Source organism: Salmo salar, chromosome 12, assembly GCF_965601325.2.
Source record: "Salmo salar chromosome 12, fSalSal1, whole genome shotgun sequence".
In the NCBI taxonomy this organism is placed as follows: domain Eukaryota; kingdom Metazoa; phylum Chordata; class Actinopteri; order Salmoniformes; family Salmonidae; genus Salmo; species Salmo salar.
In genome coordinates, this window is record NC_138302.1 from 35969246 (window position 1) to 35996913 (window position 27668).

General features: G+C 41.5%; 1 protein-coding gene across 1 annotated transcript in view; it reads right to left on the reverse strand.

The window, feature by feature from the left end:
• LOC106564855 (E3 ubiquitin-protein ligase pellino homolog 1) overlaps nucleotides 1-25241 on the reverse strand; it is a 62399-nt gene extending 37158 nt beyond the window's left edge. Inside the window, exon 1 of the mRNA XM_014131317.2 lies at nucleotides 24941-25241. The gene's annotated coding sequence lies outside the window, so the exon portion shown is untranslated. The remainder of the gene's footprint in view (nucleotides 1-24940) is intronic.
• Between the last annotated feature and the right edge of the window lie 2427 nt (nucleotides 25242-27668).

Consider the following 27668-nt stretch of genomic DNA (forward strand, 5'->3'; position numbering starts at 1 on the left):
AGGTCAGGGCATGACAGGGGGTGTTTTGTGTTTTTCTATGTTTTGTATATCTATGTTTGGGTTCTAGTTTTTCTATTTCTATGTTGTTTTTTTTGGATGATCTCCAATTAGAGGCAGCTGGTCCTCGTTGTCTCTAATTGGAGATCATACTTAAGTAGGGTTTTTTTCCACCTGTGTTTGTGGGTAGTTGTCTTCTGTTTAGTTTATGTACCTGACAGAACTGTGCGCTTTCGTTTTCTCTTTATTATTTGTTTTTCTTTAGTGTTCTGAGTTATAATAAATATTCATCATGAGCAATCAACACGCTGCACTTTGGTCCCCTCTCTACGACAGCCGTTACAGAAAGGAACTAAATGAGTTCAAGAAAGACATTAACCAGAAACTTGAAGAAAACAAATTAGAACTTCACAGCATATCTACAAGAATAGGGGACGCAGAACAGCGCATTGGGGAAACGGACACATTGAACTCCGCAGTCAAGGAAATACTTGAACAGTCACTGAAAAACCAACACGCACTACAGGCAAAAGTGACAGAACTCGAAGGTTTCTCACGTCGAAACAACATTAGACTTTATAACGTAGTAGAGGGCGCAGAAAAAGACTCTATGCCCAAATTCGTGGAGGGTCTATTCAAAGACATACTTGAAGACGACACTGACCTGGGAATTGAGAGAGCACACTGAGCTCTGGCCCCAAAAGTAGTACGGTTCCTAAAATTCTCAGTCAAAGAGAAAGTCTTTCATGCAACCTGGAAAAAGCCTGTTAGCTTCCAAGGCCAACGAGTGTTCTTTGATCATAACTACGCGGGAGCGATACTGAAAAGAAGGAAAGAATACACCCCCATTAAAAAAGCACTTAAAGAGAAGGGTATACGCTTCCAAACACCATTCCCGGCAAAAATGCGGGTATTTCTGGAAAATGGCCGGTTACATACGAGCATGCAGATGAGGCGGCTGAGGATCTGAAGTCGAGGGACATCCCAGTGGAGTATACCGCCAGGAGAAAGGCGACATCACCGGCGGAAAGACTCGAGCAGGCTCTCCCATGGATCGTTATCGACAAGCAGAGCCATGGAGAAAGAGGGAAACCACCTCGGCGAGAGGACGTTCACATCCGAGAGAGACTCAGGCATTTCCAACGGGAAGATGGAAGACACTGAATCGGATTTAACAGAATTAATAGTTACCGCGAGCTGTTAAGACGTTGGGTTGTTATGGTTGACATTGCAATAGGTAAAATATCTCCCCTTTTTTCCTCCAATGCTGAACAAGGGTGAGTAGCCAAAAGTATGTGTTCTTTATGAACACACTAAGTAGCGTCACGTAAATAACATATATATTAACTAAGTATTAACCTGTTAGGGCTAGGGGGCAGCATTGACACGGCTGGATAAAAAACATACCCGATTTAATCTGGTTACCACTCCTACTCAGTAACTAGAATATGCATATACTTATTACATATGGATAGAAAACACCCTAAATTTTCTAAAACTGTTTGAATGGTGTCTGTGAGTATAACAGAACTCAAATGGCAGGTCAAAACCTGAGAGATTCCTTTACAGGAAGTGGCCTGTCTGACCATTTGTTGAACTTCTTTTCCATCTCTATCATTTACTAAGGATCTCTGCTCTAACGTGACACTTCCCACGTCGTCCATAGGCGCTCAGAGCCCGGGAAAAAACAGAATGTCGTCATTCCAGCCCCAGGCTGAAACACATTATCGCCTTTCTCAAGTGGCCCATCAAGAGACACTAGCTTATGCGCGTGACCCCGACCGCCCCCGCCTTTGGGATTTTTTCCTCTGTTTGCCGAAAAGGAGATTCCCTGTCGGAATATTATCGCTTTTCTACGAGAAAAATGTCGTAAAAATTGATTTTAAACAGCGGTTGACATGCTTCGAAGTACGGTCATGGAATACTTAGAATTTTATTGTCACGAATTGCGCCATGCGCGCGCCACTTCTTTACTATTTCGGATAGTGTCTGGAACGCACGAACAAAACGCCGCTATTCGGATATAACGATGGATTATTTTGGACCAAACCAACATTTGTTATTGAAGTAGCTGTCCTGGGTGTGTATTCTGACGAAGACAACAAAAGGTAATGAAATTTTTATAATAGTAAATATGATTATGGTGAGTGCTAAACTTGCCGGGTGTCTAAATAGCGAGCCCGTGATGCCTGGGCTATGTACTTAGAATATTGCAAAATGTGCTTTCACCAAAAAGCTATTTTAAAATCGGACATATTGAGTGCATAGAGGAGGTCTGTATCTATAATTCTTAAAATAATTGTTATGCTTTTTGTGAACGTTTATCGTGAGTAATTTAGTAAAATGTTAGCGAATTCCACGGAAGTTTGCGGGGGGTATGCTAGTTCTGAACGTCACATGCTAATGTAAAAAGCTGGTTTTTGATATAAATATGAACTTGATTGAACAAAACATGCATGTATTGTATAACATAATGTCCTAGGGTTGTCATCTGATGAAGATCATCAAAGGTGAGTGCTGCATTTAGCTGTCTTCTGGGTTTTGGTGACATTATATGCTGGCTTGAAAAATGGGTGTCTGATTATTTCTGGCTTGGTACTCTGCTGACATAATCTAATGTTTTGCTTTCGTTGTAAAGCCTTTTTGAAATCGGACAGTGTGGTTAGATTAACGAGAGTCTTGTCTTTAAATGGCTGTAAAATAGTCATATGTTTGAGAAATTGAAGTAATAGGATTTTTAAGGTTTTGAAAATCGCGCCACAGGATAGCCGTGGTTGTTACGTAGGTGGGACGAATTCGTCCCGCCTAGCCTAGAGAGGTTAATGACACATTGACAACGGGGTGACAGAAGGGAAAATCAAGGGGAGGATTCATGATATGCACGCATGACCGATATAGTTTTCACTTCTAATTAACCGATGTGTATAAGCGACGAAATAGGCGCCCTTATTATTTTAGTTTCCAACAGGTCTTGTTTGTGACTACGTCACGCATTTTCATATCTGAGTGAGGGGCCCCTCCTGCGGACAGGCTCATCCCCTCAAACCCCAGAGGCAAGAGACAGTCCTCTGACATGGGAGTCCAAATACCTAATACCTAAGTATTTTCCCACTTTGGTATTTTATTATCGTTCTTGATTTTTCGTTCATTTTTAGGCTCAAGATAAGCAGGCAGATATGGTGCACAGTTTTTTTTATTTATATCGATGCATCATCGGGAATTTAAGGTCATAAGTCTCAATGTAAACGGACTGGGGAGTGCCATCAAGAGAAGTAAGGTAATAGCAAAGATGAAACGGGAGAGAGTTGACATACAATTCTGGCAGGAAACTCACTTATCCACACCTGAACGAGAAACTCAAGAAAATGGGACATAGGAATACTTTTTTTTCTTCTTACAAAATGGGTAGAAGGGGAGTTGCAATCTTGATCCCAAATTCAGTTAATTTTGAGTTTATGTCAGAAATAAAAGACAAGGAGGGTAGATTTATACTTGTTAAATGTAAACTGGATAACAAGGAAGTTACATTATTTAATGTATACGCACCCCCAGGGAGTGACATGGTCTTCTACGGGATGGTGTTTGATTTAATTGCCACAGAAACCTCTGGCACTCTTATCTGTGGAGGGGATTTTAACACAATTTTAAACTCAAAATTGGACAGCACAAATCAAAATAGGAAAATGAGTCTAGTTGCTAAAATGACGTGCTCGACGTATGGCGTGACACCCACAAGAACGATAAGGAGTATACTTTTTACTCAGCCCGCCACACTGAATACTCCAGGTTAGACAATTTTTTCATGTACTGTGCAGATAGACACAGTTTTAAGGATTGTAGGATCGGGCAGAGCGACTTATCAGATCATAATGGAGTTTACCTTACTCTACACCTTGATAGCAAACCAAGAAATACTCTATGGAGACTTAATACAAGCATGCTGAATGATACAGCATTCAAGGAATCAATAAAGACAGAATTGAACATCTATCTGGAGAATAATGATAACGGGGAAGTATCCCCTGCTACATTGTGGGATGCAGCTAAGGCGGTTATTAGAGGAAAGATCATAGCCACATCATCTCTCAAGAAAAAGATTAAAGCACAGAAACTGCTGAAATTACAGGAAACACTAAGAAACTTAGAACGATCTCATAGTCAATACAAAGATCCTCTTATATTACGAGAGATTCAAAAGGTAAAACAGGAAATTGACCAGCTTTATAGAGAAGAAGTAGAGAAAAAGCTCAGGTTCCTGAAACAACGATATTATGAAGCAGGCTCAAAGGCAACCAAATTACTAGCATGGAGACTCAGGAAACAACAAGCACAGAATACCATTTTCAAAATAAAAGACCCCAAAACAAAGAAGATCACATGCAAATTAGATGAAATACAGAATGCATTTGAATCATATTACACAAATCTGTACAAGCAACCAGAGAAGGCAGACGCACAGACAATAGAGCATTTTTTTAACTCATTTGATCTCCCCTCAATTGGGACAGAGCAAAATGATAGACTACCTTTAGAAATATCCACCGAAGAAATTAATAAAGTAATATCTCAACTAAAAGTCTCCAGGCACTGATGGCTTCCCTTCAGAATGGTTTAAGACCTTCAGAGAACTAACACCTCTACTTAAGGCCTGTTTTAACTGGACTCTGCAGGAGGGGGGTCTCCCACCGTCATGGAGAGAGGCCATCATATCTGTAATCCCAAAAGAGGGTAAAGATAAGAAGGAATGCAGTTCATATAGACCTATCGCAATTCTTAACACGGATTATAAACTATATGCATCAATAATAGCCAAAAGAATGGAGAACATAATCCCAGAATTGATTGACGGAGATCAAACTGGTTTCATACAAAATAGGCAGACAGGACAATAAGGAGAACACTACATGTCATGGACCACATTACTCAGAATAAGACAAGTGCAATATTAATCAGTCTAGATGCAGAAAAAGCATTTGATTCAGTGGGATGGGATTACCTATTCCAAGTTATGGAAAGATTTGGTTTCAACAAAGAAGTGATACAGTGCATCAAAACACTGTATTCATGTCTGACCGCTAGAATAAAGATAAATGGACATTTGTCACGAACGATAAAATTAGAGCGAGGGGCAAGACAAGGCTGTAATCTTTCACCCACGCTCTTCTCCTTGTACCTCGAACCATTAGCACAGGCAATAAGACAGGACCCAACCTTAGAGGGAATAACAATAAGAGGGAGTGAACATAAGATATGCATGTATGCTGATGACGTTCTGTTATTCCTTAAAGACCCAGGCTCAATTGTACCTAGATTGATGGATGTTTTACAAACATTTGGAACATATTCAGGGTATGTGCTTAACGGGAAGAGCTGAAGAGTAGGTATAACTTCCACTGGACTTCTTCATCCATTAAATATCTTGGAGTATATCTACCAAAAGATATACCCAAACTTTATTGCATGAATTACGATCACATCAACAAGAAAATAAATGATGACCTAGACAGGTGGAATTCACTTCCCTTAGATCTTAGTAGTAGAATTTAAACATTCAAAATGAACATCCTGTTGAGATTACTGTATTTGTTCCAATCACTACCCATAGAAATCCCGCCTAAACAGTTTAGAAAATGGGATAAACGGATATCAAGGTTTATCTGGAACAGTAAGAGACCAAGAATTAGATATACAACATTACAATTACCAAAAAACTGTGGGTGTATGGCCTTACCAAACCTAAAATATTATGTGTCAGCCCATTTGAGACCTCTGTGTTGGTGCAATTCAGAATACGAATCCAAATGGAAAGACATTTGAAACTACTTTGACAGAGACACCCATACAGTCAGTTTTGGGAAATAAGGACATGGTAATAGAAATATACAGTGGACAAAATCAGTGGATTACTACCTTGTGTGTACAAGGTAGTTGTGGAATTGGTAGATTACTTGTTAGATATTACTGCATGGTCGGAAGTAGAAGCACAAGCATTTCGCTACACTTGCATTAACACCTGTTAACCATGTGTATGTGACAAATACATTTTATTTGGATTCATTTCTCTCTGAAGACATGGTTTAGGATAGTTAAGCAAAATAAATTAGACAGAGAGATCAAACTGCTGAGTTGGCCCGCATACGACCCCAGCTTCATCCCTGCAACTCAAGACAGCAGATTTAAAACAATGGATGCAGAAAGGCATCACATCATTCAGTACAATTATAAGGAATGGGGACCTAGATAACTTCCAGGACCTAAGTAAAAAACATGGCTTGGATAAACAAGATTTTTACAGATACCTACAAGTACACTATTTCTTAAGGGAGATAAAAGTGACTGACCCTCGAGCACCTCCAAAATTAATCCAAGTATTCACTAACGCATACAACTTGGGGAGTAACAAAAAAAAAAACGAATCTCTACTTGGGTATTCAAGCCTCAAAGAAACATTCTACAAACTATATTAAAAAGAAATGGGAGGAGGAACTTAACATTGAAATAACTGATGAAACATGGTTGAGCATATTAGAGACTCAAAGCGCCACCAACTCAAGGTCATGGAGAGAATTCTGTTGGAAGAATGTTGTACGTTTCTTCATAACACCTAAACTGAAATCAAAACAGACTGGCTCCCTACATCCTTGTTGGAGAGAATGCGGCCTATCGAGGGTGGATCACTCTCATATCTTTTGGACTTGCCCCGCAATCTAAACCTACTGGGGAGAAATAAAATCTAACATTGGAAAAATATTGGGATTTGAAATAGAACAAACATTAATTTCTTTGTACTTGGGTGAAACACCTGATAACTTACACAATAGAGAAAAGTACCTCTTGAAGGTCCTACTGGCAGCCAGTAAAAAGGCTGTCACTAGGAAATGCCTACAAAAAGACCCTCCCACAGTGACACAATGGATAGACATTGTAAAGAAATACACCACATGGAGCGTATGACCGTTGCTTTAAGAACACAAGAGGAGAGAGGTCAGGAATACTGGGAAAAATGGGGTTCGTACTTGGAAAAGGTCTAATTCAAAGATGTCACTGTAACTAATATGATGAAGGTATGACGTGCACTATAACTGCCAGATCTTTTGTTCTTTATTTTACTTTATTTGTACTTTCTTTGTGTTCCTAGAATAAAAACAAAGTATTATTTTTTTTAAAGCAGGCAGACTTTTTTCTCATCATCCCGTTCTCACAGATCACTCTTTAAAGGTCTGTTTGCTAGATTGAATCAGTAACTACCATCTGGTGGCTACAGAAGCACTCAGATCTCACCCAAGGAAAGGTAACCACTTGTGTGAGAACGGAAAAACATTTTCACAGTACTTTCTTACTGTAACGGTCGTCGTAGGAAGTGGACCAAGGTGCAGCGGGTTGAGTGCTCATTTTTAACATTTACTGAACACGAAAACAAACAGTAATGCATGCTGACAAACAGCAATGCAAAATCAACCTCCCACAATTCCCATGACAAACACACCCCTATACATAGGACCTTCAATCAGAGGCAACAAGGAACAGCTGCCTCCAATTTAAGGCTTAATCACAATAAACTAAACATAGAAATAGACAGACTAGACTGAACATAGAAATACACTAACATAGAACATAGACCAAAACCCCGGAATACTCTAAACAAACACCCCTCTACATAAACACACACCCCAAACCACATAAAACAAATACCCCCCTGCCACGTCCTGACCAAACTACAATAACAAATAGCCCCTATACATAGGGCCTTCAATTAGAGGCAACAAGGAACAGCTTCCTCCAATTGAAGGCCTAATCCCAATAAACTAAACATAGAAATAGACAGACTAGACTGAACATAGAAATACACTAACATAGAACATAGACCAAAACCCCGGAATACTCTAAACAAACACCCCTCTACATAAACACACACCCCGAACCACATAAAACAAATACCCCCCTGCCACGTCCTGACCAAACTACAATAACAAATAGCCCCTTTACTGGTCAGAACGTGACACTTACATACTTCATAACAGTAATAGCGCTTGATTTAGAAATCAGTCTAGGACCACAATTAAATAGCTGTCCCTGGATGGCAGTGATGTTGGGTAAGGTCTGAGGCTGACTATTGAGCCCCACATTGGATGTGTCATAATACCCATAAAACCTAGCAAGTCAAACATGGAAATGGTTCCAATCTTTTTTTCCATAGGAGATTTTAGAAACACTTCCAATGAATTCATGTTAATTAACATAACATAGCATCTCCAGGCCTCCATATATACAAGCCACTGATACGGGCCTTTGGAACATCTATATAAAAAAAAGTATAATAAATCATTTTTATATATACCATCACAATAAATCCACAATTTATTTTAGTCAGGTCTAAAGAAACATTATTATATGGAGAAAATGTATTTCAGAAGAACATAATATGAGTATGTTATCTGGCTATACGCCATGCCATAGGCTGTAGCCTTGTTCATTTAGCAGACAACCAATGCGTATAAGTTCCATGCCGTTATTTTATATTATATGATTTTATAGTAAGAATATAATTTAACATAGCTGAATAAAATAGAAAGGATATTTCTCCCATTACAGAGTGAGCGTGCGTGCATGTGAAGTGGCTATGTTGAGCATAAAAGTGATCATTTGAAAAAGGTCCTATATGCTAGATTTAGAGTTATTTGGCAACTTAAGTTGTGAATGATACAAACCTTAGAATGTCTTCGAAATCAAGGTATGGGCTGCATGATGCAACTATAGGCTACTGATGATTTGAGAAAGTTGCAAAGTTGCAAATAAAAGCTTGCAAAATGTTCCTTGCCTCAGGTTGCACACGCTGTTCTCTCATGAAGAGATCATATTTTCACCCTCTTCTCAACTGAATCTTGTCTTTACTAACATGTAAAATTAGTTTAGATTTTGAATGTCCCATTATCAAATTGGCAGGAACAGGGGCAGGGGAAAAAATAAATGTCATCTGTATGCACTCAAATAGTGAATCGAGGCCAGGTAGACTACTCTGGTTATTTCACTCCACACACAACCACTGTTTGAGGAGCATGCTGGGCGACAGTTGATATTCCGCCCAAACTCTGTATGCCATGGGCTCTCCAACCCTGTTCCTGCAGCTACCCAGTGCTTCATTTTGGAAACCAAGTGAAATCTGTTCAGGAACATCGATAGTAACATATTTTCACAATGAAACATATTTCATTAAACTGTTGACAGCCCATCTCTCTGAAGGAAAGAGGGGAGGAGATGGAAACGCACAGTTATGAGATATTCTGCAGCTAAAGGTAATGTGTCAGCCTATTAATTCTGAAAATATAATGCCCTATTACTAGGCTATTCAAAATCAAATACAAACTCACTATAATTGTAGGCTAACTCTGTAAGCCGCCCTGCACATCCAACAGCATCATCTAGGCCTATACGTTCACTCCCAGACTCATGGATAGAACGTTTGGAGTTTAGAATAAGGTAACCAGTCCATCCAGTATGCATAATAATACAGTCAAAGGCGATTACTAGAATTTGTTTAATTTTGTATTGGCAAGAGCAATTATGTACCAAAGACATCTTAAATTAGTTTTTTTGTATGTTTTTCTGCCCTGTGTAATATGCGGTAGCCTATGTATTGTATAATGGCGCAATCATTATTTTAATTCTTTTTTTTTGGGGGGGGGGGGCCTTATATATAGGCCTATGCGTATGCATAAGCTCTAATATGCATATGGCTATTTTGAATGAATTATTACCTTAGAAAGCGCTGTATTAGACTTTGAAACAACATCCACAACGACCATGTTTTCTACTCACTTTCAACCTGTTGAACTTCTTTCTTCAAATTGATCAATCATAGTGTGGTGAGTTTTAAAAGCACATACTGTTTTGATGATACTTATTTGATGTGATCTTCTAATGCATTTGCATTGATGTCAGAGTGGTTAGAGGGACAACAGAGCCCTGAGAACCAGCCCATCAGTGACCTGATGATCATTAGCAAGTTGGATACTACCTACACATGTCCAGACTGCATAAGAGGAGACTACCGTGACTCAACGGTTCTGTGGAATTTTAATGCGGTCAGGTCTCATGATGAATGCCAGTGTGGTGGTAATACAGTCAGCGCAACAGCCCTATTCACAGGTAATTTGGATTAGTCATGTACAACAGATGCACTTGTGGAAAAAAACAGTTTCTGTGGTTTGTATGGGGAGCCCACAAGATGCACCTCAGTGAGAACATTCTGCAACTGTGCCATGGAGGAGGAGCCTGGAACGTCAATGTTTCAACTGAACTCCAAATAAGAAGTAAGTAGAGTTGGATAGGACACACCATACGAAAATCATGTGGCGTGCTTAACAAGAGCAAGAGAGAGCGAGAGAGAGGGAGAGGAGAGACAGCTCTAAATCGGGACCAAAATTGTGTAGTGTATACTAGGATGGGGCGGTATCCAGATTGTCATACCGACCTTATGCCATACCTCGATATTCGGTAAAACCGGGACTGAACACAAGGGGCAGTGTTTACAAACCCCACTGATACTCTGTAATCCGAAGGTTAGCAATGCTAACAAGTAAGTGTAAAATCCCATAGAGAATGCTAACGAGCGCATTGCAAACATTTTATACAGTGTCTGACCTAAACTATCTGCTGTTACCAAGCGAATGCTTGATTTTGGAAGAAGCTAACCACCCACTAAATTAACAAACCAAATGTTCAACTGCAGAGCATTTAGCACATTTTAGACCGTTAACCTAATAGTTATTATAAGATATCTAGCTGGCAAACATTTAGTTGTGAATTCCATACTGTAATTAGATCATCTAGCGCATGCTACACAACAGTGAGTGATTTACAAGGCTCTCATCATTTTGTGCTTGTAAACAAACACCACGTGACTGGGGACTACCATTAAGTTTCAGAATGAAAAATGATGTGACAGGTGAAATGAAGAACGCAATCTTCTTTATCTTATTATTTTGTAAATGTTTACATTTTTTGAATTTTGATCTTGTCTCTTTGCTGAAACTCCCCATCGGGCTTGGCAGGCGAAAGTCGAGTCATGCCTCCTCCGACACATGACAGGCCAAACCGCAATTCTTAACACCCACCCACTTAAACCGGAAGCCAGCAGCATTAATTTGTCGGAGGAAACACAGTTCAACTGACGACTGAGGTCAGCTTACAGGCGCCTGGCCTGCCACAAGGAGTCGCTAGAGCGCGATGAGCCAAGTAAAGCCCCCCCGGCCAAACCTTCCCCTAGCCCGGACAACGCTGGACCAATTGTGCGCCGTCCTATGGGACTCCCATAGTATCTCTGTGCATTCAAATTGTCATTGATAAAATGGAATTGTGTTCGTTGTCCGTAGCTTATGCCTAACCATACCATAACCCCACGCCATCACGAGGCATTCTGTTCACAATGTTGACATCAGAAAACCGCTCGCCCACACGACGTCATACACGTAGTCTGTGGCTGTGAGGCTGGTTTGACGTACTGCCAAATTCTCTAAAACAACGTTGGAGGCGGCTTATGGTAGAGAAATTAACTTTCAATTCTCTGGCAACAGCCCTGGTGGATATTCCTGCACTCAGCATGCCAATTGACAAAACTGCACATTTTAGAGTGGCTTTTTATTGTCCCCAGCACAAGGTGCACCTGTGTAATGATCATGCTGTTTAATCAGCTTCTTGATATGCCAACCTGTGAGGTGGATGGATAATCTTGGCAAAGGAGAAATGCTCAATAACAGGGATGAAATACAAATTTGTGCACATAATCTGAGAGACTAAAGAAGAATAAAAATGTGCTTATGGAACATTTCTGGGATCTTTTATTTTAGCTCATGAAACATGGGACCAACACATGTTACATGTTGCATTTATATTTTTGTTCAGTGTACCTAAAAAGTTGCTACAAATATTAAAATGTATAAAAAAAACCTTAAAAGACATTGTTTCAACAGTATTGACGGTATTGAAAACCAATCCTGTGGCTTTTTCCAAATACCCCGGTATACGGTATATACGGTATACCGCCCAAGCCTGTTAACTATACACTTTTTTCTCCCTCATACACGCACGCACATGAACACACACTCATAAAGGTGATTTTTGCTCCAGTGTTTAACCGTATGACGCAATCACAAAGATAACCATCAAACAACCACAACCAACCATCAAACAGCAGCAGGTAGGCGGGGCAACCAATAGACACACATTCACAGGCCAAAAATGCCCAGTAGTCAGCGCTACTTAAGGAGATATACACTCACCGGACAGTTTATTAGGTACACCCAGCTTGTACCGGGTTGGACCCCCCTTTGCCTTCAGAACAGCCTGAATACTTTGGGGCATTCTACAAGGTGTGAGAAACGTTCCACAGGGAAATTGGTCCATGCTGACGTGGTACATTCATGCTGCAAACAGCCAGTTCCATCTCATGCTGTATTGGGTTGAGGTCTGGGACTGTGCAGGACACTCAAGTAAACTGAACTCACTGCCATGTTCCAAGCATTGTTTTTCCACTCCTCATTTGTCCAGTGTTGGTGATCGCGTGCCCACTTGTATTTAGCTGATAGGAGTGGAACCCGGTGTGGGGTCGTCTGCTGCAATAGCCCATCCGTGACAAGGATCAACAAGTTGTGCGTTCCGAGTTGCCATTCTGCACACCACTGTTGTACTGCGCCGTTAATTGTCTGTTTGTGGCCTGCCTGTTAGCTTGCACGATTCTTGCCATTCTCTTTTGACATCTCTCATCAACGAGCTGTTTTCGCCCACAGGACTGCCACTGACTGGATGTTTTTTGTTTGTCGCACCATTCTCTGTAAACCCTAGGCACTGTCATGCTTGAAAAGTCCTGGAGGGCGCCCGTTTCTGAGATACTGGATCCGGCGCACCTGGCACCGACGATCATACCACGCTCAAAGTCATTTAGATCACTCGTTTTGCTCATTCTAACGTTCAATTGAACAGTAACTGAATGCCTCGATGCCTGTCTACCTGCTTTATATAGCAAGCCAAGGCCAAGTGACTCACTGTCTGGAAGAGCAATCCATTTTCGTGAATGGGATGGTGTACCAAATAAACTGTCCGGTGAGTGTACAGTATACTTACACAATAGACTTGTAATGTAATAATAGTAGACGGCACTACTGTAAATAAACACTTACATTTACTGTACTTTTACTTGTAAACAAAGTCCATGTGTCTATCCTTCTGGGCGAATGAACTGTAAAACTCCTCCCTGTTGGCCCTCAGTTTTAAAGGTATCTCTGTCTCGATGCAATGGAGATGATGGCAAGGGATTAGAGTCGTCCTTGATCGTTCCGGTTTCTACTGTTTCAGTGCAGAAAATGACCTCTCAACAGACGCTGATGTCTCTGGTATAGTGAGGACCAGCTGCAGTAACTTGGGGACAGTCTGTGTCAGGTCATGCTGAAACAAAAAGCTGAGGAGCTTTCCAGGTGATTTGTCTCATACCATTTGTGAACTGTACAATCCGACCATTAATGAGCAGTGCCACAATTGATCTTCTGATTCCACTGACTGGATCTTAATTTGATCACTCTTTTGTTGCCGAGTGTATCTGTATTTGTTCACCGGACATGCTACCTGTTCCAGACCTGCTGTCAACTCTCTAGAGACAGCAGGAGCGGTAGAGATACTCTCAATGGTCGGCTATGAAAAGCCAATTGACATTTACTCCTGAGGTGCTGACTTGTTGCACCCTCGACAACCACTGTGATTATTATTATTTGACCATGCTGGTCATTTATGAACATTTGAACATCTTGGCAATGTTCTGTTATAATCTCCACCAGGCACAGCCAGAAGAGGACTGGCCACCCCTCATAGCCTGGTTCCACTCTAGGTTTCTTCCTAGGATTTGGCCTTTCTAGGGAGTTTTTCCTAGCCACCGTGCTTCTACACCTGCATTGCTTGCTGTTTGGGGTTTTAGGCTGGGTTTCTGTACAGCACTTTGAGATATCAGCTGATGTAAGAAGGGCTATATAAATACATTTGATTTGATTTAGTATTTTTGAGTTTTAAAGAGGCTTCTAAAGTTTGTAATTTCCACTTAGACATTTCAGACTTGATTTGCCCTAACAAAAATGTTATCAACCCCTACAAAAATGTCCATTAATTATCATCCACATAATAATTCACATTTCCTGTTGCTACAGGATTCTTTTTCTGCTGTAGCAAATTGGCTCAAATTAAGATCCTACATCTGTACCCGTACTCCATTGTGTGCAGAAAGGAACAAAATAAACCAAACATACCTAGACATGTCCCAGGTCACAACAATTCATTCAGTTTCACTTCTATTTATTTCATGCCCAAAACAAGTGATCCGCCCAGGCATCATTGACAAAGGAAACCCAGGTCTTTAAACATAGGCCTCTAACTTCTCCCATGGTCTTCTCTGTCTGACCCTGGCCAGGATTGGAGAGGCCTTTCCATGTCGCTCTCCCGCTAAATGGGCCATTAGATTAATAAATTATGAGAATCTGATGACGCGGTGCCCGCCCGTGAAAGCCAGGCAAAGCTGGCACAGAGCTGGCACCCTCTGAATGCCACTTCGTGTGCCAATGGGGACAGCCGACACCTCAAAGGGGCAGATAATGCCACCACTGTTGTGGGGGTGCCATGTCCACAGCTCCACCCCTTTCAGTGCCAGCGCCAGAATCACACTGGCAATGAGTGGAGATAATATAAACACGTCAAGGAGAGGTTCTGAGATGAGAAGATGAGTGGGAATGACAAACATCGCTATATTTGTTTATATTATTTAGACATCAACAGAGGACCACCAGAACAACAGAGTACACAGATATAGTACCTTCAGAAAGTATTCTTACCCCTTGACTTACTTCACACTTTGTTGTATTACAGCCTGAATTCAAAATGGATTGTTTATATTATCTCCACTCACTGCCAGTCTGATTCTGGCACTGGCAATGAAAGGGGTGGAGCTGTGTACATGACACCCCCACAACAGTGATGGCATTATCTGACCCTTTGAGGTGTCGGCTGTCCCCATTGTGAAGTTATACCTAGGCTAAATATAAGCCTTCCACAACCATAAGACCCACTAAAAATTTAATTATTTTATCAAAATAGTTTAACCTGTTTTTTGTTGTTGCAATAATCCCTGATCTGGCTTTCAGATCTCATCAACAATCTCTCAAGCCCACATGCTAACGATTAGCCAGCTAATCTTTATATTTCATGTTTAGCCAACTTGGATCTATTTGCTAACAAGGTTGAACGGTTGAATTATTATGAACACACCCCTCTGTCTGTCTCCAACTGTTCGAAAAGCATGTTAGCCTGTCCACTTTGTTCAGATGTTGAAATCCAGTGGCCTACCTTATCTTTCAGAAGGAGATCGAGGTCCCAATTCCTTATATAATTGTGATTTATGCTTATTGAACATTTATAAAACACAGACTAGACAGCTAGTATAACAGTCTTTGGCTAAAATGCTGCTAGCGGTACGTGGTACCCCAATGCCACACGCGACAAACTGAGCATTCATTTTCCAGAATCAATGCTCATTGATACTCTCGTTTTAGTAGTGTCTGCTCTGAGTGCAATTTGAGTAGTTGAGAGATAAAATGGGTATCGTTACTTCTCCTCTATTACAGTAAAATTATGTCTCAATGTGTTTTGGTGTCCATATGACCGATTCTGTTGGACCAAACGTCAAATATAAATAGCGAGTTGAAACCGCTTGTCAGAGAGGAAGATGTGATCTCTCAACTTTGTTGGCATGAGAGGCAGAGGGAGTGGTTTGGTGTGTGTGTAAACCATAGAGGAAGAGGTGAAGCAAGAGGTTTTGCTCTCGCTAAAATCTGTCCAAAATAAGGCCAATGCGTTTCTATGGACTTATTTTGGACCTAAGCTTGTCGCCTGCCTTCCCGCCTTTGGAACAACAACTCCCATTTTAAGGGCGGTGTATATAATGACGTGCATCTCGTCATTATATACAAATCTCTGGTTTAAATTGGAAGATGCACACAGCACAGAGGAGCGAAGGAGACTATACACCAAGTCACTTGGCTCTGTCATATCCTCTGTCATATCCTCACATGGTCTCTCCTATCATTGCTATGCAGACGACACACAATTAATCTTCTCCTTTCCCCCTTCTGATAACCAGGTGGCGAATCGCATCTCTGCATGTCTGGCAGACATATCAGTGTGGATGACGGATCACCACCTCAAGCTGAACCTCGGCAAGACGGAGCTGCTCTTCCTCCCGGGGAAGGACTGCCCGTTCCATGATCTCGCCATCACGGTTGACAACTCCATTGTGTCCTCCTCCCAGAGTGCTAAGAACCTTGGCGTGACCCTGGACAACACCCTGTCGTTCTCTACTAACATCAAGGCGGTGACCCGATCCTGTAGGTTCATGCTCTACAACATTCGCAGAGTACGACCCTGTCTCACACAGGAAGCGGCGCAGGTCCTAATCCAGGCACTTGTCATCTCCCGTCTGGATTACTGCAACTCGCTGTTGGCTGGGCTCCCTGCCTGTGCCATTAAACCCCTACAACTCATCCAGAACGCCGCAGCCCGTCTGGTGTTCAACCTTCCCAAGTTCTCTCACGTCACCCCGATCCTCCGCTCTCTCCACTGGCTTCCTGTTGAAGCTCGCATCCGCTACAAGACCATGGTGCTTGCCTACGGAGCTGTGAGGGGAACGGCACCTCCGTACCTTCAGGCTCTGATCAGGCCCTACACCCAAACAAGGGCACTGCGTTCACACACCTCTGGCCTGCTCGCCTCCCTACCTCTGAGGAAGCACAGTTCCCGCTCAGCCCAGTCAAAACTGTTCGCTGCTCTGGCACCCCAATGGTGGAACAAGCTCCCTCACGACGCCAGGACAGCGGAGTCAATCACCACCTTCCGGAGACACCTGAAACCCCACCTCTTTAAGGAATACCTAGGATAGGATAAAGTAATCCTTCTAACCCCCCCCCCCTTAAAAGATTTAGATGCACTATTGTAAAGTGGTTGTTACACTGGATATCATAAGGTGAATCCACCAATTTGTAAGTCGCTCTGGATAAGAGCGTCTGCTAAATGACTTAAATGTAAATGTAAATGAGACCAAAAATACATGAGAACAAGCAGACATAAACACACATAAAAAAATAAAACAGAACAAAACCTTGATTCTTGCGATACAGGCATTTTGAATATCCCGCAAAAACATATATTTGAATCAATTAGATATAATGTATCTACCACAAAGGCAATGAGGCATAGCTCAGCTGGCTCTGTAAGTAGATCACATCAGGTTACAAATTGTGTGTTGCAGCGACTATACTACTCTTAGCCAGCCGGAACTGGGAACAATCACACACCTTTGCACCCTACAAAGACTCCCTTAGAGTAGGTTTTCAATATCATTTCGAAAGACAGAGAACACACACATCTCTGACAAGATGTATTTTTAAGGTCCCAACAGGTTAGCAGATAAATGAGAGCTGATGCCATGTCTTCTTGAAAAGAAACACCCTGCAATTCAGTCACATTTCTATATTCCCTGTCCATGAATAAAGCCAGTTAACTCCAGAGGACAGAGGCCCATTCACTGGCCTGTAACTGGATAATGGAGGAGCTTTGCAGCTATAGCACAGAGACCCACCCTCTCCCAAGACAAGGAGGATGACTTTTAAAGTGACTTCACTCCTCTGCAGCAACAAGGACACTGTTGTTGCACCCCTTTCATTCCTCTGGTGACAGACGTAGCAGCCTCCGGTCTGACTGGGCGGTGAATCGTTTTTAACTTAATATAATACATCAATAAAATCAATTTAGCCTCAAATAAATAATGAAACATGTTCAATTTGGTTTAAATAATGCAAAAACAAAGTGTTGGAGAAGAAAGTAAAAGTGCATTATGTGCCATGTAAGAAAGCTAACGTTTAAGTTCCTTGCTCAGAACATGAGAACATATGAAGCTGGTGGTTCCTTTTAACATGAGTCTTCAATATTCCCAGGTAAGAAGTTTTAGGTTGTAGTTATTATAGGAATTATAGGACTATTACTCTCTATACGATTTGTATTTCATATACCTTTGACTATTGGATGTTCTTATAGGCACTTTAGTATTGCCAGTGTAACAGTATAGCTCCCGTCCCTCTCCTCGCTCCTACCTGGGCTCGAACCAGGAACACATCGACAACAGCCACCCTCGAAGCAGCGTTACCCATGTAGAGCAAGGGAAACAACTACTCCAAGTCTCAGAGCGAGTGACGTTTGAAACGCTATTAGCGCGCACCCGCTAACTAGCTAGCTATTTCACATCGGTTACACCAGCCTAATCTTGGGAGTTGATAGGCTTGAAGTCATAAACAGCGCAATGCTTGAAGAATTGTGAAGGGCTGCTGGCAAAACGCACGAAGGTGCTGTTTGAATGAATGCATACGAGCCTGCTGCTGCCTACCACCGCTCAGACTGCTCTAACAAATATCAAATCATAGACTTAATTATAATATAATAAACACACAGAAATACGAGCCTTAGGTCATTAATATGGTCGAACCCAGAAACTATCATCTCGAAAACAAAACGTTTATTTTTTCAGTGAAATACGGAATCGTTCCATATTTTATCTAACGGGTGGCATCCCTAAGTCTAAATATTCCTGTTACATTGCACAACCTTCAATGTTATGTCATAATTATGTAACATTCTGGCAAATTAGTTTGCAACGAGCCAGGCGGCCCAAACTGTTGCATATACCCTGACTCTGCATGCAATGAACGCAAGAGAACTGACCCAATTTCACCTGGTTAATATTGCCTGCTAACCTGGATTTCTTTTAGCTAAATATGCAGGTTTAAATATATATACTTCTGTGTATTGATTTTAAGAAAGGCATTAATGTTTATGGTTAGGTACAGTCGTGCAACGATTGTGCTTTTTTCGCAAATGCGCTTTTGTTAAATCATCCCCCGTTTGGCGAAGTTGGCTGTCTTTGTTAGGAAGAAATAGTATTCACACAGTTCGCAACAAGCCAGGCGGCCCAAACTGCTGCATATACCCTGACTCTGTTGCAGAGGTGACACATTTTCCCTAGTTAAAATAAATGAATGTTAGCAGGCAATATTAACTAAATATGCAGGTTTAAAAAATATATACTTGTGTATTGATTTTAAGAAAGACATTGATGTTTATGGTTAGGTACACGTTGGAGCAACGATAGTCCTTTTTCGCGAATGCGCACCACATCGATTTTATGCAACGCAGGACAGGCTAGATAAACTAGTAATATCATCAACCATGTGTAGTTAACTAGTGATTATGATTGATTGATTGTTTTTTATAAGATAAGTTTAATGCTAGCTAGCAACTTACCTTGCCTTCTTATTGCATTCGCGTAACAGGCAGGCTCCTCGTGGAGTGCAATATAAAGCAGGTGGTTAGAGCGTTGGACTAGTTAACCGTAAGGTTGCAAGATTGAATCCCCAAGCTGACAAGGTAAAGATCTGTCGTTCTGCCCCTGAACAAGGCAGTTAACCCACCGTTCCTAGGCCATCATTGAAAATAAGTATGTGTTCTTAACCTCTTATGGCTAGGGGGCAGTATTTTCACGGCTGGATAAAAAACGTACCCGATTTAATCTGGTTACTAATCCTACCCAGTAACTAGAATATGCATATACTTATTATATATGGATAGAAAACACCCTAAAGTTTCTAAAACTGTTTGAATGGTGTCTGTGAGTATAACAGAACTCAAATGGCAGGTCAAAACCTGAGAGATTCCTTTACAGGAAGTGACCTGTCTGACCATTTCTGGAACTTCTTTGCCATCTCTATCTTTTACTAAGGATCTCTGCTCTAACGTGACACTTCCTACGTCGTCCATAGGCGCTCAGAGCCCGGGAAAAACCTGAATGTCGTCATCCCAGCCCCAGGCTGAAACACATTATCGCCTTTCTCAAGTGGCCGATCAAGGGACTGTGGGCTTAGGCGCGTGACCTGACCGCCCCCGTCTTTGTGATTTTTTCCTCTGTTTGCCGAAAAGGAGATTCCCGGTCGGAATATTATCGCTTTTCTACAAGAAAAGTGGCATAAAAATTGATTTTAAACAGCGGTTGACATGCTTCGAAGTACGGTAATGGAATATTTAGAATTTTTTTGTCACGAATTGCGCCATGCGCACGACCCTTCTTTACCATTTCGGATAGTGTCTGGAACGCACGAACAAAACGCCGCTATTCGGATATAACGATGGATTATTTTGGACCAAACCAACATTTGTTATTGAAGTAGCAGTCCTGGGAGTGCATTCTGACGAAGACAACAAAGGTAATGAAACTTTTGTAATAGTAAATCGGAGTTTGATCAGGGTTAAACTTGGTCGGTGTCTAAATGGCTAGCCGTGATGGCTGGGCTATCTACTGAGAATATTGCAAAATGTGCTTTCACCGAAAAGCTATTTTAAAATCGGACATATCGAGTGCATAGAGGAGTTCTGTATCTATAATTCTTAAAATAATTGTTATGTTTTTTGTGAACGTTTATCGTGAGTAATTTAGTAAATTCACCGGATGTTTGCGGGGGGTATGCTAGTTCTGAACGTCACATGCTAATGTAAAAAGCTGGTTTTTGATATAAATATGAACTTAATTGAACAAAACATGCATGCATTGTATAACATAATGTCCTAGGGTTGTCATCTGATGAAGATCATCAAAGGTTAGTGCTGCATTTAGCTGTGGTTTTGTTTTTTGTGACATTATATGCTAGCTTGAAAAATGGGTGTCTGATTATTTCTGGCTTGGTACTCTGCTGACATAATCTAATGTTTTGCTTTCGCTGTAAAGCCTTTTTGAAATCGGACAGTGTGGTTAGATAAAGGAGAGTCTTGGCTTTAAAATGCTGTGAAATAGTCATATGTTTGAAAAATTGAAGTTTTTGTATTTTTGAGGAATTTGTAATTCGCGCCACGCCTATCATTGGATATTGGAGCAGGTGTTCCGCTAGCGGAACGTCTAGATGTAAGAGGTTAACTGACTTGCTTAGTTAAAAAATATTATTTAAAAAATATATTTAAAAAATATTTTAAAAAATTGGCAAATCGGTGGCCAAAAATACCGATTACCGATTGTTATGAAAACTTGAAATCGGCCCTAATTAATCGGCCATTCTGATTAATCGGTCGACCTCTAGTACATACTGTGTAAGCCTAACAAGCCTTTTAGGACTTTTAACGTAACCCTGTTCACAGAGGTCATAGGTGCCGTTTTCCACAATCCAATAAAGAGGGTTGCTATTGGCTGTAGGTGGCCATTTCATAGGCACCCATCTCTATAAAGAGATTATCAAGGGAAGGACAAAGTCTGATCCAAACACGGCACCTCATAAAAAGGGTTAGACTGCAGGCTAATAAGCTTATGGCTGGCTTTGAGAGAGAGAGAGAGAGAGAGAGAGAGAGAGAGAGAGAGAGAGAGAGAGAGAGAGAGAGACTTTCCAGATAATTTAATACAGTCTTTATACAAGGTTTATTATTCTTTATTAACGTCATTAACAATGGGGGGTAAGGGAGATGTCATCATGTCAGTTTAAAATGGAGTCCAAAGGTGACATAACCTCAGGAGTCTGACTTTTGAGGTATCAGATGGAGGGTGGGAGTTTACATTTCAAATACTTTGAATTATTCATTGAGGTAAAACACAGACTACCCTGAAAGGCAAATAAATAATTGTTTAAAAAAAATAAAGTATACCGTGATGTGCCTAGAATGCATCTTCCTCAGAGAGTGAAGATGGCCTTCTGAATTTCAAACTAAAAAAGCTAGGCTACATCTGTGAACTACTGGTGTCATCCTCATACAAGGCACCGATTTAGCTATAGGTAAGGATAACGTCCATTTGCTTATGAGCAGCAATGTCACAGAGAACACATGTCATTGTCTTTCTCTCGGAGGACCTGAGCCCTAGGACCATGCCTCAGGACTACCTGGCATGATGACTCCTTGCTGTCCCCAGTCCACCTGGCCGTGCTGCTGCTCCAGTTTCAACTGTTCTGCCTGCGGCTATGGAACCCTGACCTGTTCACCGGACGTGCTTGTTGCACCCTCGACAACTACTATGATTATTATTATTTGACCATGCTGGTCATTTATGAACATTTTAACATCTTGACCATGTTCTGTTATAATATCCACCCTGCACAGCCAGAAGAGGACTGGCCACCCCTCATAGCCTGGTTCCTCTCTAGGTTTCTTCCTAGGTTTTTGGCCTTTCTAGGGAGTTTTTCCCAGGGAGTTTTTCCTAGCCACCGTGCGTCTTTCACATGCATTGCTTGCTGTTTGGGGTTTTAGGCTGGGTTTCTGTACAGCACTTTGAGATATCAGCTGATGTACGAAGGGCTATATAAATACATTTGATTTGATTTGATTTGATTATACTATCATACAAATTCAGGACAGAAAGTTACCACTTTTATTTGTTTTCCCCCATTCTCCAACCATCAGTTAGAAGAACGGTGAAAACTAGGGAGGTAATCATGGGCAAAACAAAAGTTCCCAAGTGTAACCGATGTGAAATGGCTAGTTAGTTAGCGGTGGTGCACGCTAATAGCGTTTCAATCGATGACGTCACTCGCTCTGAGACGTGAAGTGGTTGTTCCCCTTGCGTTGCAAGGGCCGCGGCTTTTGTGGCGCGATGGGTAACGATGCTTCGTGGGGTGTCAGTGGTTAATGTGTGCAGAGGGTCCCTGGTTCGAGCCCAGGTTGGGGCGAGGAGAGGGACGGAAGCTATACTGTTACACAAGCAAATGTGTTTCCCCTATAGCGTTGAAGCAAAATCGGCCAGGTAGACAACCTCTCCATTTTCCAAGTTCACGGAGAACAAGAAAATTAGAATGCATCCCAAATGGCATCCTATTCGCTATATAGTGTACTACTTTTGACCTGAACCCTACGGGCCCCGGGTCAAAAGTGGTGCACTACATAGGGAATAGGGTGCCATTTTGGACGCAACCTGAGAGAGATAAGAGGCGGTGGCTTGTAGGTGCCCATGATTGGAACTTTCAAACACATCAAGTCGACCTTGATAACAGGAGAGGAATTAAGGAGGGGCGCAAGCAGAAAAAGGAATGTGGAGAGGAATGGATAGGACCAATTAAAACAGCCTTTGTGTCTTTCTGTCCAGTCAGGAAAAAGGGAAGAAAGGGATCTTTCCAGGAATGACTTTCATTAATTGACCTTACCACAGAGGCAGATCTCCAAGTTAGAAAGACTTACAGGCTAGGTGGCGAGTTGTTTAATGTTTTGTCTACTCATTCACTCTCTGTTCAAAATAGATCAGTCACACAAGTTATAACCTAAACATGAACCAACGTCATGAGAATGATGAGCATGTAAGGGCCCTTGACAGGGAATGTAGGCTAAAATACAGTTATAAGCGATGCTTGCACAACACTACACAAACATAGGCTTAAATGTTGGTCATGGCACACCCAATGTTGCTGTTAACATGATATAGGCTCTGAATTACTTAGTAACTTGTAGTAGGCTATGTGTAATACACCATAAGTTACATGTTTTCAGTATGTGCCCCAGGGTTGATGTTAACTAATTGTGTTTCTCTACCCTTTAGCCACTGCCGAGCCACAGAACCCTAACGTGATCCTCACAAAACGGCAGGCTCTGAAAGCTCCATCCATGTTCAGCCTCAGCAACCTTCGGTGACCCCACGTTTGTTTTTCTTCCCTAATCAAGGCATGAAACACACACCCATCCTTAGGGCTTTTCGTCCCATACAAATGGACGTGCATAACTGATCCCAGCACAACCTGTTGACATACCAGGGGTGAGTCGGAAAAGCATCTTATCTGGGAGGTCGGAGTCGAGTAGGGAGACCGGGCATGATTAAATAAAGGAAACAGATCCAGCCCATTTCAGGAATGGAAACTCTGGTGAGAGTGATATGATGGTGTTATTTTTAAACTCTCCCAAGCATCCACTGATGATGTCCTCCACTACTGAGGAGTATAGTCAGATGACAGTATGATGATACCAAGCCAGTTTTCTAAGACAGCACAATCATGAATCAACAGTGCTTATAATAGACTAGAGGGGCAAAGGGAATGTCAAAGTATAGACATTAGGCTACTAACAGCCCTACCATACTCAGATGACAGTTTGATACGAAGCCAGTTTCTCTTCAAATAGGCCTTAACCTTATATAGAGAAGGGTCAAAGGGTACTTCAAAGTAAAGACAGTATATCCTACACACAAACACAGCTCTACTGTGATAGGGACAGCAATGAATATGACTGGACAGTTGAGCAAATGAGCCGAATATGGGGGAACAAAAGAGGGAATCACGAGGCCAGATGCTCGAGTAAGATGATGCATGCAAATCAGTTTACGTTGTGGGAACAATAGCCCCCAGCTGGGCTTTCTATGTGCGGGCCAAACCAGTTTGTCAACCACACAAGGGAAAGAGAGACCCTTCATTGTGCACAACCAGTAACGTAATATACATACTTCAAAAGTGCCATAGACATTTCAAGTACACATACCTACCTCTCTCTTAATAGTTAAATGGGTAGGTAGGCTACTTGGTTTTCAATGTGTGAATGATGACAATGGGCTATAAACCAACCTCATTTTAGGTATTTCTTACTGCTGGAAAATGTTGTCATTGTTTGGTTTCTGTGCCATGAATAGACTAACTTGAAAGTAAAAAGTGATACGTTGTATGCTAAGCCTACTATGGGTAACGTTAATAGTCGACAACAAAAAAACGTGTAAAAGGTGTGCAACAATTAACGGTAGGCTACAATTTTATATTGTACTGATGATGACAATAACTTTCCCCTGGGTAGCCAAGCAAATTGCAGGAAAATAACACGTCAGCTACATAAAATAAAGCACATTGTATGTGTTTCAAACTCGCCTTACCTAATGATAATCCGACAGCATCATCTGGACTTTCCCGATATTCGCTCGAAATCCAATTTGAATGCTCCAGTTGAAAAAAACGCACACCGAAGGATGAAAGGAAAGAGATTCTGTCCGTGCTGACCTAAACACCGAATTGTCGAGTTATTTTTACATTCACCTGATAATATATTAATGTTTATAACGTTGTTATATGCTGTCCAACTATTTTCGCTCTAATGTACTGGTAAACGGACAATACTAGAGTGAGTAATCTTTACAATCGCGTCTTTGCTCCAGTCTGCTCGTGCTCACATGAAGTTACGTCATGAGACGCGTCGAAACGTACCATGGGCCTTGTAGTTGTAGCCTAGTCTACTGGAAATGCCGCACACACGCACACACACACACACACACACACACACACACACACACACACACACACACACACACACACACACACACACACACACACACACACACACACACACACACACACACACACACACACACACACACACACACACACAGGCTTGTACAACTAACAATTCAGTCCCATTCTAAATCCAATTTTCCCTAACCCCTAACCATAACGCTAACCCTTACCCTAACCTTAACCCTAAACCTGACCTTAACCTGAAAATCTAACCCTAACCATGAACTAACCCTAGCTCCTAACCCTAAACCTAATTCTAACCCCAACACGAATTCTAACCTTAACCCTAAACCCCCTAGAGATAGCATTTAACCTTGTGGGGACCAACAAAATGGGGACCAAGTGAAATGTGTGTGTGTGTGTGTGTGTGTGTGTGTGTGTGTGTGTGTGTGTGTGTGTGTGTGTGTGTGTGTGTGTGTGTGTGTGTGTGTGTGTGTGTGTGTGTGTGTGTGTGTGTGTGTGTGTGTGTGTGTGAGAGAGAGAGAGAGAAATACTAAAATAATCCCTCTTCTGCAAGACAGGACTCCTCCATACAGTGACTTTTGAATAACCTCTTAGTTCACAATTTCTTGGTTTGCCTCTGCATTTGATTGGGGGAAAAATGGTAGGTATTCTTCACTCTTGCTTGCTTGTCTTTGCACAGATGTATTCCTGCTTCAATATCTGGAATTTATCCCACACTTTCAAAGAGCTCTTCGCCACCATACTGCCGAAAACCTGAGGGCCATTTTTTTCCTCCAGCAACGAAACACACATCAACAAAGCAACAGCGCTGCATTTGGTTCTTAAGAGTACAGTAGGAGCATAGGGTGCAGCGAATGTTGTGCTAATACTAGCAAATATTACGTTTCCAAACCACTAAATGATTGTATGCCTGACCTGTATGCTGTTGTTATGCAGTCATGGACACTGTAACCATGAACACTGATATGTTTACATAATGTTTTAAATAGCACAAACTTGGAAGATGCAGAAGTTTTCTTCTCTGGATTCTTATGTGTATGGGGGGGCACATTTGGCAAGTGAGGACATTTGGCCGATACAAGGAAAAAGGTTATTTTAGGCTTAGGGGTTAGGTTTAGGGTTAGAATTGGGGTAAACATTTTTTTTAGTGTTAGGGGTTATGTTTAGGGTAAGGAGTTAGGGTTAGGGTAAAGGTTAGGGTTAGGGGTAAGGAAAAGTAGAATCTGGAATGGAACTCAATTGTTGGTTGGTTGCCAAAAAGTCTTCACAATTATAGTTATACTCTGCTGTGTGTGTGATTGTGTGTGTGTGTGTGTGTGTGTGTGTGTGTGTGTGTGTGTGTGCGTGCGTGCGTGCGTGCGTGTGTGTGTGTGTGCATTTGAGAGAGAGAAACCAGGATAAATACGTTATCCTTGTGCTTGAGTACATAGATAACAGCAGTACATGTATATAATAACAGCATATGTAAAATGAGGTGAAACAAGTGAATTCACGACTGCAGTCCACTCTAAAATGAAACAGTTGAGTGAATAGGGGTGGGATATGACAAGCTGCGTCGGTTTCTGCATTGTCATTGCCAATGAATCAATGCCTGCCCTCTCAATAACCTTTTCATAAGGGTGTGTGTGTGGGTTGGAGCTTTAATATGTAGGTGATGATAGCTGAGTCATGGTTGGCTGTGGTGTGTGAATAAGTCTCTGTATCGTACTTGAACTGAATAACACTTAGGTTTGATTATCTGTTCTGGATTTCCAATACCTTTTGTTTTTCCTCTAACACTCATTTCATTGTTGGGTAGGGAGGTTACAGTAATGTTCCCAATACTACATTTTACCAGACAAGAACAAGGCAGTCTGTAGGCATTTGCCTTAAGAATTGTGTCAAACAGTGCAGTAAGTGGAATACACTGTATTCCTATTACCTAGCAATAACAGTAAAAACATCACAACCTATAACTGTAATATCATCACTACATGTACAATGATAGTGTTTACAGAATTCTCAGAAAATGTATTCAATTTTATTTGACAAAGAACCAAAGGGCTATATAGGCCATATAAGGTAAAATGTTGGGAATATCTCAACAATATCTCTTTTCATTCAGATGTTTTCTCACAGCTCTCTTATTATTACAAAAAAAAAAAAAATTCTCTTCTACATCCCTTCTCTTTCTCCTTATCTTTCCATCTCTCTCTCTACCAGCCAGGTGCTTGTGTAATCGGATACATTCTCTGCACGTGGCAACGATGACACGGCTGGTTCAAGGTCACTGTGGGACCAGAGGCCATGGACAATGTGATGTGAGGAGAAAAAGGGTGGGCATGGGTAGCAGTTATAGTAGTAGTGTAT